Source organism: Pongo abelii, chromosome Y (assembly GCF_028885655.2).
Source record: "Pongo abelii isolate AG06213 chromosome Y, NHGRI_mPonAbe1-v2.0_pri, whole genome shotgun sequence".
NCBI lineage: Eukaryota > Metazoa > Chordata > Mammalia > Primates > Hominidae > Pongo > Pongo abelii.
The window spans coordinates 42493153-42514926 of NC_072009.2; the positions used below are offsets into that span (position 1 = coordinate 42493153).

The window sequence follows — 21774 nt, forward strand, 5'->3', positions numbered from 1 at the left end:
TCAAAGATCAGATAGTTGTAGATATGTGGTGTTATTTCTGAGGGCTCTGTTCTGTTCCATGGATCTATATCTCTGTTTTTGTACCACTACCATGCTGTTTTGGTTACTGTAGCCTCGTAGTATAGTTTGAAGTCAGGTAGTGAGATGCCTCCAGCTTTGTTCTTTTGACTTAGGATTGACTTGGCAATGTGGGCTCTTTTTTGGTTCCATATGAACTTTGAAGTAGTTTTTTTCCAATTCTGTGAAGAAAGTCATTGGTAGCTTGATTAGAAAGGCATTGAATCTGTAAATGACCTTGGGCAGTATGGCCATTTTCACGATATTGATTCTTCCTACCCATGAGCATGGAATGTTCTTCCATTTGTTTGTATCCTCTTTTATTTCATTGAGCAGTGGTTTGTAGTCCTCCGTGAAGAGGTTCTTCACATCCCTTGTAAGTTGGATTCCTAGGTATTTTATTCTCTTTGAAACAATTATGAATGGGAGTTCACTCATGATTTGGCTCTCTGTTTGTCTGTTGTTGGTGTATAAGAATGCTTGTGATTTTTGTACATTGATTTTGTATCCTGAGACTTGGCTGAAGTTGCTTATCAGCTTAAGGAGATTTGGGGCTGAGACAATGGGTTTTCTAGATATACAATCATGTCGTCTGTAAACAGGGACAATCTGACTTCCTCTTTTCCTAATTGAATACCCTTTATTTCCTTCTCCTGCCTAATTGCCCTGGCCAGAACTTCCAACACTATGTTGAATAGGAGTGGTGAGAGAGGGCATCCCTGTCTTGTGCCAGTTTTCAAAGGGAATGCTTCCAGTTTTTGCCCATTCAGTATGTTATTGGCTGTGGGTTTGTCATAGATAGCTCTTATTATTTTGAGATATGTCCCATCGATACCTAATTTATTGAGGGTTTTTAGCATGAAGAGTTGTTGAATTTTGTCAAAGGCCTTTTCTGCATCTATTGAGATAATCATGTGGTTTTTGTCTTTGGTTCTGTTTATATGCTGGATTACATTTATTGATTTGCATTTGTTGAACCAGCCTTGCATCCCAGGGATGAAGCCCACTTGATCACGGTGAACAAGCTTTTTGATGTGCTGCTGGATTCGTTTTGCCAGTATTTTGAGGATTTTTGCATCAATGTTCATCAAGGATATTGGTCTAAAATTCTCTTTTTTGGTTGTCTCTCTGCCCGGCTTTGGTATCAGGATAATGCTGGCCTCATAAAATGAGTTAGGGAGGATTCCCTCTTTTTCTATTGATTGGAATAGTTTCAGAAGGAATGGTACCAGTTCCTCCTTGTACCTCTGGTAGAATTTGGCGGTGAATCCACCTGGTCCTGGACTTTTGGTTGGTAAGCTATTGATTATTGCCACAATTTCAGCTCCTGTTATTGGTCTATTCAGAGATTCCACTTCTTCCTGGTTTAGACTTGGCAGAGTGTATGAGTCAAGGAATTTATCCATTTCTCCTAGATTTTCTAGTTTATTTGCATAGAGGTGTTTTTAGTATTCTCTGATGGTAGTTTGTATTTCTGTGGGATCAGGGGTGATATCCCCTTTATCATTTTTTATTGCATCTATTTGATTCTTCTCTCTTTTTTACTTTATTAATCTTGCTAGTGGTCTATCAGTTTTGTGATCCTTTCAAAAAACCAGCTCCTGGATTCACTAATTTTTTGAAGGGATTTTGTGTCTCTATTTCCTTCCGTTCTGCTCTGATTTTAGTTATTTCTTGCCTTCTACTAGCTTTTGAATGTGTCTGCTCTTGCTTTTCTAGTTCTTTTAATTGTGATGTTAGGGTGTCAATTTTGGATCTTTCCTGCTTTCTCTTGTGGGCATTTAGTGCTATAAATTTCCCTCTACACACTGCTTTGAATGCATCCCAGAAATTCTGGTATGTTGTGTCTTGGTTGCCATTGGTTTCAAAGAACATCTTTATTTCTGCCTTCATTTCGTTATGTACCCTGTAGTCATTCAGGAGCATGTTGTTCAGTTTCCATGTAGTTGAGCAGTTTTGAGTGAGATTCTTAATCTTGAGGTCTAGCTTGATTGCACTGTGATCAGAGAGATATTTTCCTATAATTTCTGTTCTTTTATATTTACTGAGAAGAGCTTTACTTCCAACTATTTGGTCAATTTTGGAATAGGTGTGGTGTGGTGCTGAAAATATGTATATTCTGTTGATTTGTGGTGGAGAGTTTTGTAGATATCTATTAGGTCCACTTGGTGCAGAGCTGAGTTCAATTCCTGGGTATCCTTGTTGACTTTCTGTCTCGTTGATCTGTCTAATGTTGACAGTGGGGTGTTACAGTCTCCCACTATTATTGTGTGGGAGTCTAAGTCTCTTTGTAGGTCACTCAGGACTTGCTTTATGAATCTGGGTGCTCCCGTGTTGGGCGCATATATATTTAGAATAGTTAGCTCTTCTTGTTGAATTGATCCCTTTACCATTATGTAATGGCCTTCTTTGTCTCTTTTGATGTTTGTTGGTTTAATGTCTGTTTTATCAGAGACTCGGATTGCAACCCTGCCTTTTTTTGCTTTCCATTTGCTTGGTAGATCTTCCTCCATCCTTTTATTTTGAGCCTATGTGTGTCTCTGCACGTGAGATGGGTTTCCTGAATACAGCACACTGATGAGTCTTGACTCTTTATCCAATTTGCCAGTCTGTGTCTTTTAATTGGAGAATTTAGTCCATTTACATTTAAAGTTAATATTGTTATGTGTGAATTTGATCCTGTCATTATGATGTTAGCTGGTTATTTTGCTCGTTAGTTGATGCAGTCTCTTCCTAGTCTCGATGGTCTTTACATTTTGGCATGATTTTAAAGTGGCTGATACCGGTTGTGTCTTTCCACGTTTAGCACTTCCTTCAGCAGCTCTTGTAAGGCAGGCCTGGTGGTGACAAAATCTCTCAGCATTGGCTTGTCTGTAAAGTATTTTATTTCTCCTTCACTTATGAAGCTTAGTTTGGCTGGATATGAAATTCTGGGTTGAAAATTCTTTTCTTTAATAATGTTAAATATTGGCCCCCACTCTCTTCTTGCTTGTAGAGTTTCTGCCGAGAGATCCACTGTTAGTTTGATGGGCTTCCCTTTGAGGGTAACCCGACCTTTCTTTCTTGCTGCCCATAACATTTTTTCCTTCATTTCAACTTTGGTGAATCTGACAATTATGTGTCTTGGAGTTGCTCTTCTCGAGGAGTATCTTTGCAGCGTTCTCTGTATTTCCTGAATCTGAATGTTGGCCTGCCTTGCTAGATTGGGGAAGTTCTCCAGGCTAATATCTCGCAGTGTTTTCCAACTTGGTTCCATTCTCCCTGTCACTTTCAGGCACACCAATCAGATGTAGATTTGGTCTTTTCACATAGTCCCATATTTCTTGGAGGCTTTGCTCATTTCTTTTTATTCTTTTTTCTCTGAACTTCCCTTCTGGCTTCATTTCATTCATTTCATCTTCCATGGCCAAAACCCTTTCTTCCATTTCATCACATCGGCTCCTGCAGCTTCTGCATTGTTCACGTAGTTCTCGAGCCTTGGTTTTCAGCTCCATCAGCTCCTTTAAGCACTTCTCTGTATTGGTTATTCTAGTTATGCATTCTTCTAAATTTTTTTCAAAGTTTTCAATTCTTTGCCTTTGGTTTGAATATCCTCCCGTAGCTCGGAGTAATTTGATCATCTGAAGCCTTCTTCTCTCAGCTCGTCAAAGTCATTCTCCGTCCAGCTTTGATCCACTGCTGGTGAGGAACTGCGTTCCTTTGGAGGAGTAGAGGTGTTCTGCTTTTTAGAGTTTCCAGTTTGTCTGCTCTGTTTTTTCCCCATCTTTGCTGTTTTATCTACTTTTGGTCTTTGATGGTGGTGATGTACAGATGGGTTTTTTGTGTGGATGTCCTTTCTGTTTGTTAGTTTTCCTTCTAACAGAGAGGACCCTCAGCTGCAGGTCTGTTGGAGTACCTGGCCGGCCGTGTGAGGTGTCAGTCTGCCACTGCTGGGGGGTGCCTCCCAGTTAGGCTGCTCGGGGGATGGGGTCAGAGACCCACTCGAGGCAGTCTGCCCGTTCTCAGATCTCCAGCTGCATGCTGGGAGAACCACTGCCTTCTTCAAAGCTGTCAGACAGGGACGTTTAAGTCTGCAGAGGTTACTGCTGTCTTTTTGTTTGTGTGTGCCCTGCCCCCAGAGGTGGAGCCTACAGAGGCAGGCAGGTCTCCTTGAGCTGCGGTGGGCTCCACCCAGTCTGAGCTTCCCGGCTGCTTTGTTTACCTAAGCAAGCCTGATCAATGGCGGGCGCCCTTCCCCCAGCCTCGCTGCTGCCTTGCAGTTTGATCTCAGACTGCTGTGTTAGCAATCAGTGAGACTCCGTGAGCGTAGGACCCTCTGAGACAGGTGCGGGATACAATGTCCTGGTGCGCCATTTAAGCTCGTCGGAAAAGCGCAGAAAAGCGCAGTATTCAGGTGGGAGTGACCTGATTTTCCAGGTGCCATCTGTCACCCCTTTCTTTGACTAGGAAAGGGAACTCCCGACCCCTTGCGCTTCCCAAATAAGGCAATGCCTCACCGTTCTTCAGCTTGCGCATGGTGTGCGCACCCACTGACCTGCGCCGACTGTCTGGCACTCTCTAATGAGATGAACCCGCTATCTCAGATGGAAATGCAGAAATCACCCGTCTTCTGCGTCGCTCACGCTGGGAGCTGTAGACCGGAGCTTTTCCTATTTGGCCATCTTGGCTCCTCCTCCCTTTTCAACTTTCAAAACAGAAAGCAAAAAAAAAAAAAAAAAAAAAAACAACAGGCTGAGTTTGATGGCTTACACCTGTAATTCCAGTACTTTGGGAAGCCAAGGTGGGAGACTTGTCCAAGCCAAAGTGTTTGAAGCTGCAGTGAGCTATGATTGCACAAGCACACTCCCACCTAGGAAACAGAACAAGGCCCTGTCTCAAAAAGCAACAACAAAAAATCAATGATCATAATGTTTTCAAGACGAAATTTAACCAAGATGCAAGAATTAGACATGAAAAATTACAAAATATTGCTGAAATAAATTCCAGAAACCTTAAGTAAATATAAAGACACTCAATGTTTCTGGATTAAAAGATGATTTTTTTATGTGACAATACTGCACGAAGCAATCTACAAATTCATTGTAACTCTTAAGAAAATACCAAAGTCTTTTTGGTAGAAACGGGCAAGCCAGTTCTAACATTCATATAAACTTCAAGGGATCCTGAATAGCCAAAATGTTCTTGACAACAAAAAGCAACTTGGAGGCTCACACTTCTCAATTTTAAATATTACTGCTAAGCAGCAGTAATCAATACAGCATAATATTGGCATAAGGACATACAAAGAGGTCAATGGAACTGAATGTTAAATCCAGCAATACCTCCATGTTCAATTGATTTTTGACATGCAGCCAAGATCAGTAAATCCAACAAATGCTGTTATACAACTGACTATCACATTGAGACAAAGAAATTGTACTCTTTTCTCAGAACAGAAAATAAAATTAACTCAAAATTGTTCAAAGCCTATGTAGTAGAGGTAAAAACATAAACTCTAGAAGGAAACATAAGGGTAGATCTTCATAACCTTGGATTTAGCAGTGGTTTCTTAGATCTGATACCAAAAGTGCAGGCAAATAAAGAAGAATTTTCTCAAAATTAAACACTTTTTTGCATTAAAAGACACTATCAAGAAAGTGAAAAGACATGGTACAGAAAGGAAGGTTTGCATGTTATGTATGTAACAACAGTCTGTTATCCACAATATATGAAGAACTTGCATACCTCAGCAACAACAACAAAAAAATCCAATTACAAAATGGAGAAATAGTTGACCACACAATTCACCAGAAAGACAAGCATGTGGAAAACAAGCATGTGGAAAAAAAGGATGAACAGTAAAATATATAAGTTTTACTCCACGAAGTGTTTCATACATTAGCTTTTCTCATAGTCATGCGATTCTGTGTGGTACAATTAGTCCTGTCCAGCTCCACCTGAGGAGCAGTTAAGGTAACAATACTCCTGGGGAGCAAGTTTCCTTAGATGAGAAAAAATATCTGGCAGGAAATAATATTCTGAAATGAAAACTTTCCTGCTGTACTAAAGTTTCCAATAAAGGTGACTATCTGTCCCTCAGCCTCCATGGGCCCAAAATTTATCATCCAGCAGGAAGTAAGAAGGGAAGTCATTAAGTTAAGGGGGTACATGGATACACTAATGCCCCATTCCCATACCAAAACTTACAAAATTACATAGCCTCACAGCATTTCAATATTTAAATATTAATAATTCATCTGCTTAAATAACTAAGCTTACTTTGTTTACTTCACACTGTACAGTTAAGGAGGTTTACAAATATTTATATACATTGTCATGGTGTGTGCTAGGACATTTTTGTCAGTTAAATATACTGACGGACTACATAAAATGTAAGTATTCAAACTTAACATAACTTGGAACTAATAACATAGAGAAGACAGCAAGGTAATAGTCTGTCCAATAAATTCTTATGTAATTTCAATAATTACTTGTGTTATTTGTCTTCAGCACTGAGATTTTTTCTTTACTAATTATCCCAACATGGACTTTCATTTCATTAACTATTATTTCCTTGATTTATAAATTGAGAGTGATCTCATCAATTATCTAACAAATAATGATTTTTTTTTTACCTTTAGAAATAGCATATTATCAGCTTTTCTACAGTTAGCACAAGCTCTGACTTTAAAGTCTTAGCTGGACAAAGCCTTGGAAAATTAGATAAGGTTGGGCACTGTGTGAATAGGTTGAGAGATTGCACATAAAATTCCTGAGAAACCTAAGAGCCTGTGTTCCTACAATTGAAAGCCAACGAGACTGCAGGCAGTTGAGTGGACTGAATGAGTAAGGGAAACAGGTAGGAGAACTTGGGGTCTGCAGCCATGGTGAGTTCTATGGTTCTTGTTCTAAGGTCAGTGGGAAACCATGGGCAAAATTAAATCAGGAGAGTGACAGGAAGAAATTTATGTTTGTAAATGAATATTTTGCCATTACCATTTCCAATACTAACCCTGTATTTCCTGATGTAATACTTATGTGGTGGTACCCTTGGAGAGTGTCTCCACTTTTTGTAAAACCCACTGAGATACTTTGCATAAAGCTTCAAATCTGGCACAGCAGAAACCACCGGGGATTCTGTGAGAAAAGATTAAAGTATACCAGCAGCTATTGGAAGTTTCCTAGAAGTATGAAATTATTGACAAGTAAACTACTTTTAATAAAAACAACCATGTCAATACCTTGTCACTAATGCAGAGACCACAACATCCAACATCATTATAGAGGCCAAATCCCCACCAAATCCAGCTCAGTGGAAGCTGTGAAACCAAGTGGCCCTGTAAGAGTAGGAATGTTACGTCAGTATTACAAGTGTTACATCTTTATGATGAATGTTACATCAGTAATTATGGGTGTTGCATCAGTATTATGGTTGTTCTATTTGTATTACAAATGTTGTATTAGTATTACCAGTGTTAGTATTACAGGTGTTACATCAGTATTACAGTTGTTATATTTGTATTGCAGGATGATATATTGGAATTCTGAATGGTATATTGGTATTGTGTTACAGTTGTATTACAGGTGTCAGGACAGCATTACAAGTGTTACATAAGTGTAACACTTATGTAACATTATGAAACATTATGGATGTTTCATTTGCATTGTGGTTTGTATATTGGTATTATGAGAGTTACAATTGTATTATGGGTCTTAGATCAGTATTACGAATGTTCTGTTTGTATTTCGGATGCTACATTGGTATTCTAAGTGTTTTATTGCTGTTACCAGTGTTACAGTGGTATTATGGGTGTTATCGCAGTATTTCAGGTGTTACATTAGTATTACAAAAGTCACATCTGTATTATGGGTGATATATTTGTTTATGGATGTTATATTTCTATTACAGATGTTATATGCTGAATGATACATTTATGTTACGAGGCCACGGTGTGGACCTGGCATTGTGGCCACCACACCCTGGGTGGGGAAGGACGCTGGAGTGCACTGAAGTCATGGGATATTTTTTATGTTTAATTTTCCACACAAAGCCCTTCTACTGGCTCCCTGATCCTCAGCAGTCAGAGTAAAGTTTTCACTTACCCCCTCCTCCATTGGTCCCGGAGCGAGGCGGTGTTGCTCTGGTCTGTGCTGAGAAGAACACAGCCCTCGCCCTCCAGCGGCATGGGCTGAACACGGGGGCGCTCCCAGGGTCAGAGAAGGCGGACTCATGCTTCCCCTGTTGGCCTCGGGAAGAACTGCAGGACCATCATGCTCAAGGTGAGGCAGCCGTGCGCCCCCTCCTGGCTGGCCTGCGGCACCAAATAGAGGGAGAGTTCAGATTGTTCAGTGCCATCATTTTGGAAATTGAAACGGAAATGTTGCCTATTATCCTGTTTTTTAAAATTATTATTTATTTTAGGTCCAGGGGTACATGTGAAGCTTTGTTATGTAGGTAAACTCATGTCATGGGGGTTTGTTTTACAAATTATTTTATCACCCAGGTATTAAGTGTAGTACTTAATAGGTATTTTTCCTGCTGGTCTCTCTTTTCCCACCTTCCACCCTCAAGTAGATCCCATGTCTATGGTTCCTTTCTTTGTGTTCATGAGTTGTCATCATTTAGCTCCCACTTCTAGTGAAAATATGTGGTATTTGGTTTACTGTTCTTACATTAGTTTGCTAAAGATTATATCCTCCAGTTCCATCCATGTTCCCTCAAAAGGCATAATTGTATTCTTTTTTTATGGCTGCATGGTATTCCTTGTAGGTATGTAGCACAATTTCATTAATCCAATCAGTCATAAATGGGCATTTAGATTAATTCCATGTCTTCTGTTGTGAATAGTCTGCAGTGAACATTTGTATTCATGTGTCTTTATGGTAGTGATTTATATTCCTCTGGGTACATATACAGTAATGGGATTGCTGGGTTGAACAGTAGTTCTACTTTCCAATCTTTGAGGAATCACCCTACTACTTTCCACAACAGTTGAACTAATTTACATTCCTACCAACAGTGCATAATTATTCCTTGGTCTCTATAACTTTGCCTGCATCTGTTATTTTACTTTATGATAATAGCCATTCTGACAGATATGAGAAGGTATCTCATTGTTCTTTTGATTTGCATTTCTTTAATAATCAATAATATCGAGCCTTTTAAAATAAGTTTATTGGCCACCTGCATGTCTTTTGAAAAGTGTCTGTTCACATTCTCAAAAGAAGACATTTATGCAGCCAACAGACACGTGAAAAAATGCTCATCAGCACTGGTCATTAGAGAAATGACCCTTAAGCCCTCACCTACATTGGGTATTTTTCTTATGCTATCTCTACACTATCCCACCACCCGCCACCATGCGATGTTTCTCTCCTTGTGTCTATCTGTTCTCACTGTTCAACTCCCACTTAAAAATGAGAACATTTGGTGTTTGGTTTTCTATTTTTGTAATAGTTTGCTGAAAATGATGGTTTCCAGCTTCATTCATGTCCTTGCAAAAGACATGAACTCATCCATTTTTACAGCTACTGTGAATAGTGCTGTGATAAACATACGTGTGCATGTGTCTTACAGTAGAATGATTTATAGTTCTTTGGTTATATGCCCAGTAATGGGATTGCTGTTTCAAATGGTATTTCTAGTTCTAGACCCTTGAAGAATTGCCACACTGTCTTCCACAAGGGTTAAATAATTAACACTCTCAACACTGTAAAAGCCTCCTTGTTTCTCCACATTTTCTCCAGCATAAGCTGTTTTCTGACTTTTTAATGATTGCCATTCTAACTGGCATGAGATGGTATCTCACTGTGGTTTTGATTTGTATTTCTCAAATAATGAGTGATGATGAGCGTTTTTTCATGTTTGTTGGCTGCATCAAAGTCTTCTTTTGAGAAGTGTCTGTTCATATCCTTTGCCCACTGTTTGATGAGGTGGTTTTTTTCTTGGAAACTTGTTTAAGTTCCCGGTAGATTCAGGATATTAGCCTTGTTTCAGATAGATAGATAGATTGCAAGATTTTTCACCCATTCTGTAGGTTTTCTGTTCACACCGATGATCATTTATTTTGCTGTGCAGAAGCTGTTTAGTTTAATTAGATTCCATTTGTCAATTTTGGCTTTTATTGCCATTGCTTTTGGTGTTTAAACAGGAAGTATTTGCACACGCCTATGTTCTGAAGGGTATTGCCTAGGTTTTCATCTAGTAATTTAATGGTTTTAATTCTTATCTTTAAGTCTTTAATCCATCTTCAGTTGATTTTTGCATGAGATGTAAGGAAGGGGCCCAGTTTCAGTTTTTTACATGTGGCTAGCCAGTTTTCCCAACACAACTTATTAGAGGGAAAATCTTTTCCCCATTGCTTGCTTGTTTCAGGATTGCCAAAGATCAGATGGTAGTAGATGTGTGGTATTATTTCTGAGGCCACTGTTCTGTTGCATTGATCTATGTATCTGTTTTGGTACAAGTACCATGCTCTTTTGCTTCCTGTAGCCTTATAATGTAGTTTGAAGTCAGGTAACATGATGCCTTCAGCTTTGTTCTTTTTTCTTCAGATTGTCTTGGCTATGCAGGCCCTTTTTTGGTTCCATATGAACTTTAAAGTAGTTTTGTTTTGTGTTTTTTTTTTCCAATTCTCTGAAGAAAATTAATGGTAACTTGATGGGGATAGCAATGAATCTATAAATTGTTTTGGGCAGTGTGGCCATTTTTACAATATTGATTCTTCCTATCCATGAGCATGGAAGCTTTTTTCATTTCTTTATGTCCTCTCGTTTCCTTGAGCAATGGCTTGAAGTTCTCATTGAATAGGTTCTTCACATCCCTTGTAAGTTGTATTCCTAGATATTTTATTCTCTTAGTAGCAATTGTGAATGCGAGTTTACTCATGATTTGGCTTTCTGTTTCTCTTATTGTGTGTAGGAATGCTTGTGATTTTTGCACATTGATTTTGAATCTTGAGGGTTACCTGAAGTTGCTTACCAGCTTAAGGAGACTTTGTGCTGAGATGATAGGTTTTCTAAGTATACCATCATGTCATCTGCAAACAGAGACATTTGACTTCCTCTCTTTCGATTTGAATACGCTTTATTTCTTTCTCTTGCCTGATTGCCCTGGCCAGAAACTTCAATACTATATTGAATAAGAGTGGAGAGAGAGTGAATCCCTGTCATCTACTGGTTTTCAAAGGGAATGCTTCCAGTTTTTGCCCATTCAGTATGATATTGGCGGTGGATTTGTCATAAATAGCTCTTATTATTTAGAGATACATTCCATTCATATTTAGTTGAGAGTTTTTACCATAAACAGGTGTTGAATTTGACGAAGGCCTTTTCTGCGTCTATTGAGACAATCATGTGGTTTTTGTCTTTGTTTCTGCTTATGTGATGCATTAGGTTTATTGATTTGCATATGTTGAACCAGCTTTGCATCCCAGGGATAAACCTGACATGATCGTGGTGGATAAGCTTTATGATGTGCTACTGAATTCAGTTTGCCAGTATTTTATTGATCAGGGATATCGGCCTGAAATTTTCTTTTGTGGTGTGTCTCTGCCAAGTTTAAGTATCAGGATGATGCTGGCCCATAAAATGATTTAGGGAGGATTTCCTCTTTTTGTATTGTTTGTAATAATGTCAGAATAAATGGTACCTGCTCCTCTTTGTATCTCTGGTAGAGTTCAGCTATGACTCTGTCTGGTCCTGGATTTTCTTTGTTGGTAGGCTATCAGTTATTGCCTCAATTGCAGAACTTGTAAATGGTCTATTCATGGATTTAACTTCTTCCTGGTTTAGACTTGGGAGGGTGTATGTGTCCAAGAATTTATCCATTTCCTTTAGATTTTCTAGTTTATTTGCGTAGAGCGGTTTATAGTATTATCTGATGGTAGTTTGTATTTCTGTGGAATCATTGGTGATATTCTCTTATCTTTTTATTGCATCTATTTTATTTTTATCACTTTTCTTCTTTATGAGTCTAACTAGTGGTCTATATATTTTGTTGATATTTTCAAAAAAACACCTTATGGACTTATTGATTTTTGAAAGGATTTTTTGTCTCTATCTCCTTCAGTTCTGCTCTGATCTCAGTTATTTCTTGTCTTCTGTTAGGTTTTTAATTCGTTTGCTGTTGCTTCACTTGTTCTTTTAATTTTGATGTTAGGGAGTCAATTTTAGATCTTTCCTGCTTTCTTTTGTGGGCATTTAGTGCTATCAATTTTTCTCTGCACACTGCTTTAAATGTGTCTGTCCCAAAGACTGTGATACATTGTGTCTTCATTCTCATTGGTTTCAAAGAACATCTTTATTTCTGCCTTATTTCGTCCCAGCAGTGGTTTAGGAGCAGGCTGTTCAGTTTCTATGTAGTTGTGTCATTTTGAGTGAGTTTCTTAATCCTCAATTCTAATTTGATTCCTCTGTGGTCTGGGAGGACCTTTTTTTTAATAATTTTCATTTTTTTTGCATTTGTTGAGGAGTGTTTTACTTCCAATTATGTAGTCAAATTTTGAATACATGTTATGTGGCACCTAGAAGAATGCAGATTCTGTTGATTTGGGGTGGATAGTTCTGCAGATGTCTATTAGGTTTACTTAGTCCACAGCTGAGTTCAAGTCCTGAATATCCTTGTTAATTTTCTGTCTCATTGTTTGCTGCTTCTTGTTTTCTCTGGAAGCTGCATCCTCAAGGGGCAACTGTCTGATGCCAGTCAGTGCTCTACTGTATGAGGTGTCTGTCAGCCCCTACTGGGAGGTGTCTCCAAGTCATAAAACACAGAGGTCAGGGATCCACTTGTGAAGGCAGTCTGACCATTAGCAGAGCTGGAAAGCTGTGATGGGAGGTCGGCTGCTCTCTTCAGAGTCATCAGACAGGGATGTTGAAGTCTTCTGAAGCTGCATCTATAGCTGCCCCTTCCCCCAGGTGCTCCTGTCACAGGGAGATGGGGGTTTTATTTATAAGCCCCTGCCTGGGCTACAGCCATTTTTTCAAAAATGCCCTACCCAGAGAGGAAAAATATGGCAGTCTAACCACATCAGCCTTGCTGAGCTGCAGTTGGCTCCACTCAGTTCAAACTTCCTGGTGGCTTTGTTTACATCATGAGGGTAAAACAGCCTACTCAAGCCTCAGCAATGGCGGATTCCCCTTCCCCCACCAAGTTTGAGTGTCCCAGGTGGATCTCAGGCTGCTGTGCTGGCAGTGAGAATTTCAAGCCAGTGAACCTTAGTTTGCTTGCCTCCATGAGGGGTGGCACCCACTGAGCAGACCACTTGGCTGCTTGGTCCCAGCACACCTATCCAGGGGAGTGAACAATTCTGTCTCCTTAGTATTCCAGGCACCACCGCAGTATGGAAAAAAACAAACAAAACAAAACAAACAACAACAAAAAAAAACACCCCTTCAGCTAGTTCAGTGTTTGTTCTTACAGCTGCCCAGTTTTGTGCTTGAAACACATGGCCCTCATAGGGTAGGCACAAAAGGGAATCTCCTGCCTGCAGGTTGTGAAGACCCTAGGAGAAGCGCATTTCTGGAATGGGGCACATGGCTAAGTCCCTCACAGCTTCCCTTGCATAAATGAGAAAATTTCCCAACCCTTTGGGCTTCCTGGGTAAGGTGACGCCCCACCCTGCTTCAGCTCACACTCCATGGGCTGCACCCATTTTCCAACCAGTACAAATAAGATTAACAGTGTACCTCAGTTGGAAATGCAGGAGTCATTCACCTTCTGCATTGATCTCTCTGGGAGCTGCAGTCTGGAGCTGTTTTTATTCAGCCATCTTGCCAGCAATTCCTCCTCCTTTTTTCTATATTAATGGTGAAGGAGGCATTAGCTGGAAATGTAAAACTATGCAAATTCTAGAAAAAAAAGCAAAAAGACATCTATGTGATCTTGGGTTTGGTCATAAGTTTTAACTAATGACACCAAAGCTGATCAGTAATGGTAAAAATAATTAATAATTTAAGTTTTCTCATATTAAAAGTTTATAGTCTGAGGAAAATAGTGTTCAGGAAATAAAAAGATAAGCAACAGACTGAAAATAAATATCTGCAAAATACAGATCTAAGCAAGAACTTTCACTGAAGATACACAAATCTTGAAACTCAAAAATAAAACAGACTACCCAATTAACAATGGGTAAAGAGCTGAACTCACCAATGAAAATACACAGATGGCAAGCAACCAAAAAGACACTCAAACTCATATATCTTTAAGGGACTGAAAATTACAAAAATGAATTAGCAAGGACAATCTATATTTGCTGGAACTGCTCAACCATTTTTAAGGCATGACAAATGATTTGCAGGAGGAAAAACAGGAATTCATTCATTGCTTGTGCAAGGCACCATGGTGCCGAAAAAAAAGAACTCTTTCAAATTCTCGAATTAATCTGAAAGCCTGTTTCTCTCCTTTACCACGAACAGAAGGAGCTATCTTGTCTACCTTTTGATGACAGCCCGGAGATCCAATATAATCTGTGCATCTGTCAGCAGCAGTTGGGATCCAGGCAGAAAACAGATGAGCCCCACAGTCAAAGTCATCTAAGAACTTTTTAATGAAGACTGACTTATGAGAGGGCAGCCAAGATGGCCAAATAGGAACAGCTCCAGTCTACAGCTCCCAGTGTGAGCAATGCAGAAGATGGGTGATTTCTGCATTTCCATATGAGGTACCGGGTTCATCTCACTAGGGAGTGCCAGGCAGTGGGCGCAGGACAGTGGGTGCAGCATACCGTGCGTGAGCCGAAGCATGGTGAGGCATTGCCTCACTTGGGAAGTGGAAGGGGTCAGGGAGTTCCGTTTCCTAGTCAAAGAAAAGGGTGACAGATGGCACCTGGAAAATCGGGTCACTCCCACCCGAATACTGAGCTTTTCCGACAGGCATAAAAAATGGCGTACCAGGAGATTATATCCTGCACCTGGCTCAGAGGGCCCTATGCCCACGGAGTCTCGCTGATTGCTAGCACAGCAGTCTGAGATCAAACTGCAAGGCGGCAGTGAGGCTGGGGGAGGGGCGCCTGCCATTACCCAGGCTTGCTTAGGTAAACAAAGCAGCCAGGAAGCTCAAACTGGGTGGAACTCACCACAGCTCAAGGAGTCCTGCCTGCCTCTGTAGGCTCCACCTCTGGGGGCAGGGCACAGACAAACAAAAAGACAACAGTGACTTCTGCAGACTTAAACATCCCTGTCTGACAGCTTTGAAGAGAGCAGTGGTTCTCCCAGCATGCAGCTCAAGATCTGAGAACGGGCAGACTGCCTCCGCAAGTGGGTCCCTGACCCCCGACCCCCAAGCAGCCTAACTGGGAGGCACCCCCCAGGAGGGGCAGAATGACACCTCACACGGCCGGGTACTCCTCTGAGACAAAACTTCCAGAGGAACGATCAGACAGCAGCATTCATGGTTCACAAAAATCTGCTGTTCTGCAGCCACTGCTGCTGTTACCCAGGCAAACAGGGTCTGGAGTGGACCTCTAGGAAACTCCAGCAGAACTGCAGCTGAGGGTCCTGTCTGTTAGAAGGAAAACTAACAAACAGAAAGGACATCCACACTAAAAACCCATCTATACATCACCATCATCAAAGACCAAAAGTAGATAAAACCACGAAGATGGGGAAAAAAGAGAGCAGAAAAACTGGAAACTCTAAAAAGCAGAGAACCTCTCCTCCTTCAAAGGAAAGCAGTTCCTCAACGGCAATGGAACAAAGCTGGATGGAGAATGACTTTGACGAGTTGAGAGAAGAAGGCTTCAGATGATCAAGCTACTCTGATCTAGGGGAGGAAATTCAAACCAAAGGCAAAGAAGTTAAAAACTTTGAAAAAAAATTTAGATGAATATAGAACTAGAATAACCAAAACAGAGAAGTGCTTAAAGGAGCTGATGGAGTTGAAAGCCAAGGCTTGAGAACGACAAGAAGAATACAGAAGCCTCAGGAGCAGATGCGATCAACTGGAAGAAAGGGTATCAGTGATGGAAGATGAAATGAATGAAATGAAGCAAAAGGCGAAGTTTAAAGAAAAAAGAAGAAAAAGAAATGAACAAAGCCTCCAAGAAATATGGGACTATGTGAAAAGACAAAATCTATGTCTGATTGGTGTACCTGAAACTCATGGGGAGGATGGAACTATTATCCAGGAGAACTTCCCCAATCTTGCAAGGCAGACCAACATTCAGATTCAGGAAATATAGAGAATGCCACAAAAATACACCTTGAGAAGAGCAACTCCAAGACACATAATTGTCACATTCACCAAAGTTGAAATGAAGGAAAAAATGTTACGGGCAGCCAGAGAGAAAGGTCAGGTTACCCACAAAGGGAAGCCCAACAGACTAACAGCGGATCTCTCAGCAGAAACTCTACAAGCCAGAAGAGAGTGGGGGCCAATATTCAACATTCTTAAAGAAAATAATTTTTTCAACCCAGAATTTCATATCCAGCCAAACTAAGCTTCATAAGTGAAGGACAAATAAAATACTTTAGAGACAAGCAAATGCTGAGAGATTCTGTCACCACCAGGCCTGCCATACAAGAGCTCCTGTAGGAAGCACTAAACATGGAAAGGAACAACCGGTACCAGCCACTGCAAAATCATGCCAAATTGTAAAGACCATCATGGCTAGGGAGAAACTGCATCAACTAACGAGCAAAATAACCAGCTAACATCATAATGACAGGATCAAATTCACACATAACAATATTAACTTTAAATGTAAATGGACTAAATTCTCCAATTCAAAGGCACAGACTGGCAAACTGGATAAAGAGTTAAGACCTATCAATGTGCTGTATTCAGGAAACCCATCTCACGTGCAGAGACTCACATAGGCTCAAAATAAAAGGATGGAGGACGATCTACCATTCAAATGGAAAACAAAAAAAGGCATGGGTTGCAATCCTAGTCTCTGATAAAACAGACTTTAAACCAACAAACATCAAAAGAGACAAAGAAGGCCATTACATAATGGTGAAGGGATCAATTCAACAAGAAGAGCTAACTATCCTAAATATATATGCACCCAATACAGGAGCACCCAGATTCATAAAGCAAGTCCAAAGAGACTTAGACTCCCACACAATAATAATGGGAGACTTTAACACCCCACTGTCAACATTAGACAGATCAACGAGACAGAAAGTTAACAAGGATACCCAGGAATTGAACTCAGCTCTGCACCAAGTGGACCTAACAGACATCTACAGAACTCTCCACCACAAATCAACAGATTATACATTTTTTTCAGCACCACACCACACCTATTCCTAAATTGACCACATAGTTGGAAGTACAGCTCTCCTCAGCAAATGTAAAAGGACAGAAATTATAACAAACTGTCTCTCAGACCACAGTGCAATTAAGCCAGAACTCAGGATTAAGAAACTCACTCAAAACCACTTAACTACATGGAAACTGAAAAACCTGCTCCTGAATGGCTACTGGATACATAACAAAATGAAAGCAGAAATAAAGATGTTCTTTGAAACCAATGAGAACAAAGACACAACATACCAGAATCTCTGAGACACATTCAAAGCAGTGTGTAGAGGGAAATTTATAGCACTAAATGCCCACAAGAGAAAGCAGGAAAGAACCAAAATTGACACCCTAACATCACAATTAAAAGAACTAGAAAAGAAAGAGCAAACACATTCAAAAGCAACAGAAGGCAAGAAATAACTAAAATCAGAGCAGAACGGAAGGAAATAGAGACACAAAGATTCCTTCAAAAATTAATGAATGCAGAAGCTGGCTTTTTGAAAGGATCAACAAAATTGATAGACCACTAGCAAGACTAATAAAGAGAAAAAGAGAGAAGAATCAAATAGATGCAATAAAAAATGATAAAGGGGATATCACCCCCGATCCCACAGAAATACAAACTACCATCAGAGAATACTACAAACACCTCTATGAAAATAAACTAGAAAATCTAAAAGAAATGGATAAATTCCTCGACACATACACCCTCCCAAGACTAAACCAGGAAGAAGTTGAATCTCTGAATAGACCAATAACAGGCTCTGAAATTTTGGCAATAATCAATAGCTTACCAACCAAAAAGAGTCCAGGACCAGATGGATTCACAGCCAAATTCTACCAGAGGTAGAAGGAAGAACTGGTACCATTCCTTCTGAAACTATTCCTATCAATAGAAAAAGAGGGAATCCTCCTTAACTCATTTTATGAGGCCAGCATCATCTTGATATCAAAGCCAGGCAGAGACACAACCAAAAAAGAGAATTTTAGACCAACATCCTTGATGAATATTGATGCAAAAATCCTCAATAAAATACTGGCAAACCGAATCCAGCAGCACATCAAAGAGCTTATCCACCATGATCAAATGGGCTCCATCCCTGGGATGCAAGGTTGGTTCAACAAATGCAAATCAATAAATGTAATCCAGCATATAAACAGAATCAAAGACAAAAAGCACATGATTATCTCAATAGATGCAGAAAAGGCCTTTGAAAAAATTAAACAACACTTCATGCTAAAAACTCTCAATAAATTAGGTATTGATGGGATGTATCTCAAAATAATAAGAGCTATCTATGACAAACCCACAGCCAATATCATACTGAATGGGCAAAAACTGGAAGCATTCTCTTTGAAAACTGGCACAAGACAGGGATGCCCTCTCTCACCACTCCTATTCAACATAGTGTTGGAAGTTCTGGCCAGGGCAATTAGGCAGGAGAAGGAAATAAAGGGTATTCAATTAGGAAAAGAGGAAGTCAAATTGTCCCTGTTTGCAGATGACACGATTGTATATCTAGAAAACCCCATTGTCTCAGCCCAAAGTCTCCTTAAGTTGATAAACAACTTCAGCAAAGTTTCAGGATACAAAATCAATGTACAAAAATCACAAGCATTCTTATACACCAATAACAGGCAAACAGAGAGCCAAATCATGAGTGAACTCCTATTCACAATTGCTTCAAAGAGAATAAAATACCCAGGAATCCAACTTACAAGGCATGTGAAGGACCTCTTCAAGGAGAACTACAAACCACTGCTCAATGAAATAAAAGAGGATACAAAGAAATGGAAGAACATTCCATGATCATGGGTAGGAAGAATCAATATCGTGAAAATGGCCATACTGCCCAAGGTAATTTATAGATTCAATGCCATCCTCAACAAGCTACCAATGACTTTCTTCACAGAATTAGAAAAAAGCTACTTTAAAGTTCATATGCAACCAAAAAAGAGCCCGCATCGCCAAGTCAATCCTAAGCCAGAAGAACAAAACTGGAGGTATCACGCTACCTGACTTCAAACTATACTGTGAGGCTACAGTAACCAAAACAGCATGGTACTGGTACCAAATCAGAGATATAGATCAATGGAACAGAACAGAGCCCTCAGAAATAACGCCGCGTATGTACAACTATCTGATCTTTGACAAACCTGAGAGAAATAAGCAATGGGGAAAGGATTCCCTATTTAATAAATGGTGCTGGGAAAACTGGCTAGCCATATGTAGAAAGTTGAAACTGGATCCCTTCCTTACACCTTATACAAAAATTAATTCAAGATGGAATAAAGACTTAAACGTTAGACCTAAAACCATAAAAACCCTAGAAGATATCCTAGGCATTACCATTCAGGACATAGGCATGGGCAACAACTTCATGTCTAAAACAGCAAAAGCAATGGCAAAAAAAGCCAAAATTGACAAATGGGATCTAATTAAACTTAAGAGCTTCTGCACAACAAAAGAAACTACCATCAGAGTGAACAGGCAACCTACAAAATGGGAGAAAATTTTGCAATCTACTCATCTGACAAAGAGCTAATATCCCACATCTACAATGAACTCAAACAAATTTACAAGAAAAAAACAAACAACCCCATCAAAAAGTGGACAAAGGATATGAACAGACACTTCTCAAAAGAAGATAATTATGCAGCCAAAAAACACATGAAAAAATGCTCACCATCACTGGCCATCAGAGAAATGCAAATCAAAACCACAATGAGATACCATCTCACACCAGTTAGAATGGCAATCATTAAAAAGTCAGGAAACAACAGGTGCTGGAGAGGATGTGGAGAAATAGCTGGAGAGGATGTGGAGAAATAGGAACACTTTTACACTGTTGATGGGACTGTGAACTAGTTCAACCCTTGTGGAAGTCAGTGTGGCGATTCCTCAGGGATCTAGAACTAGAAATAATATTTGACCCAGCCACCCCATTACTGGGTATATACTCAAAGGAGTATAAATCATGCTGCTATAAAGACACATGTGCACGTATGTTTATTGTGGCACTATGCACAATAGCAAAGACTTGGAACCAACCCAAATGTCCAACAATGATAGACTGGATTAAGAAAATGTGACACATATACACCATGGAATACTATGCAGCCATAAAAAATGATGCGTTCATGTCCTTTGTAGGGACATGAATGAAACTGGAAATCATCATTCTCAGTAAACTATCGCAAGGACAAAAAACCAAACACCACGTGTTCTCACTCATAGGTGGGAATTGAACAACGAGAACACATGGACACAGGAAGGGGAACATCACACTCTGGGGACTGTTGTGGGGTGGAGGGAGTGGGGAGGGATAGCATTAGGAGATACTCCTAATGCTAAATGATGAGTTAACGGGTGTAGCACACCAGCACGGCACATGTATACATATGTAACTAACCTGCACATTGTGCACATGTACCCTACAACTTAAAGTATAATAATAACAATTAAAAAAAAGATTAATCAGAGGATATGGTATGGGGAGAGGGATTCATATAAGGAGGGGATTTGATAAGGCTAGGGTTGGAGCAATAATGTATAGGGGAACAGTGGATGCTAAAACTCACAGGGGTTCTTTAATAAAAAGTTTTATTGCATCTGCCAAAAAAAAACAGTGACTTACTCAGGTTACACACAAAGGATGGCAGAGTTCCGAGGGATAGTAACAGGACCACACTGTTAGCACTCTTTGGGAATGGAGAATCAGACGAGGGAGAAATTCTCAGCACTGGAGAGCTGGAGATGATGCAGAGCACTTGAAACATGTCATCACAGGCACTATGACCTCACTTGGCCTGGAGATGCAGCTGCTAGTCTAGCACCACTGCATGTGGAGGCTGGTGTCCGAACTGGCCAACCCAATCAGCAGGCAGAGGGCAAAAAATGCCTGGATACCACCTAGAGGCAGGTTAGCAGAGTTTAATCCAGAAATTGTAATTCTATAAATCTTCCCAATTTAAGCCACCCTTACAAGTACAAAGCAATTTTATAATACTGACCTAGTATGAATCACTAAGACATGCATGCAGTGTACAATGGCTCATGCCTGTAATCCCAGCAATTTGTGAGGCTGAGGCCAGTGGATCATTTTGGTCAAAAGATTGTGACTAGCCTGGCCAACATGGTGAAAACCTGTCTCTATTAAGTATACAAAAATTTGCTGGGTATGGGGGAGCATTCCTGTAGTGTAAGGTACTTGGGAGGCAGAGGCAGGAGAATTGCTTGAACCCAGGGGGTGGATATAAGGTTTAGGAGATGCATGTTTTCATTTTTATTCTCTTCTAGTTTTTGTTCTTTTAGTAGTAAATAGTCACTCATCTCTTGAACATTTTCATTCAGCATGTATGTGTTTTGTTATTGCCAAAGACTGTGCTTTGACAGACACTAACTCAACCTGAAATTTAAAAAGGAAAATTTACATTTGAATGATGACTTTATAGTGCTGCAAAAGTAAAACCTGGCAGGCTCCTTTAAGTAT

At 40.0% G+C, this 21774-nt stretch overlaps 1 long non-coding RNA gene across 1 annotated transcript; it reads right to left on the minus strand.

Annotated features, from left to right (window-relative positions):
• Positions 1–1225: 1225 nt before the first annotated feature.
• On the minus strand, positions 1226–21188 carry LOC129053183 (uncharacterized). Its single transcript, XR_008518254.2, has 5 exons — positions 20920–21188; positions 13723–13884; positions 8140–8348; positions 7278–7373; positions 1226–4741 (listed from the first exon to the last, which is right to left on the minus strand). It is a non-coding gene; the product is annotated as an uncharacterized LOC129053183 (long non-coding RNA).
• Between the last annotated feature and the right edge of the window lie 586 nt (positions 21189–21774).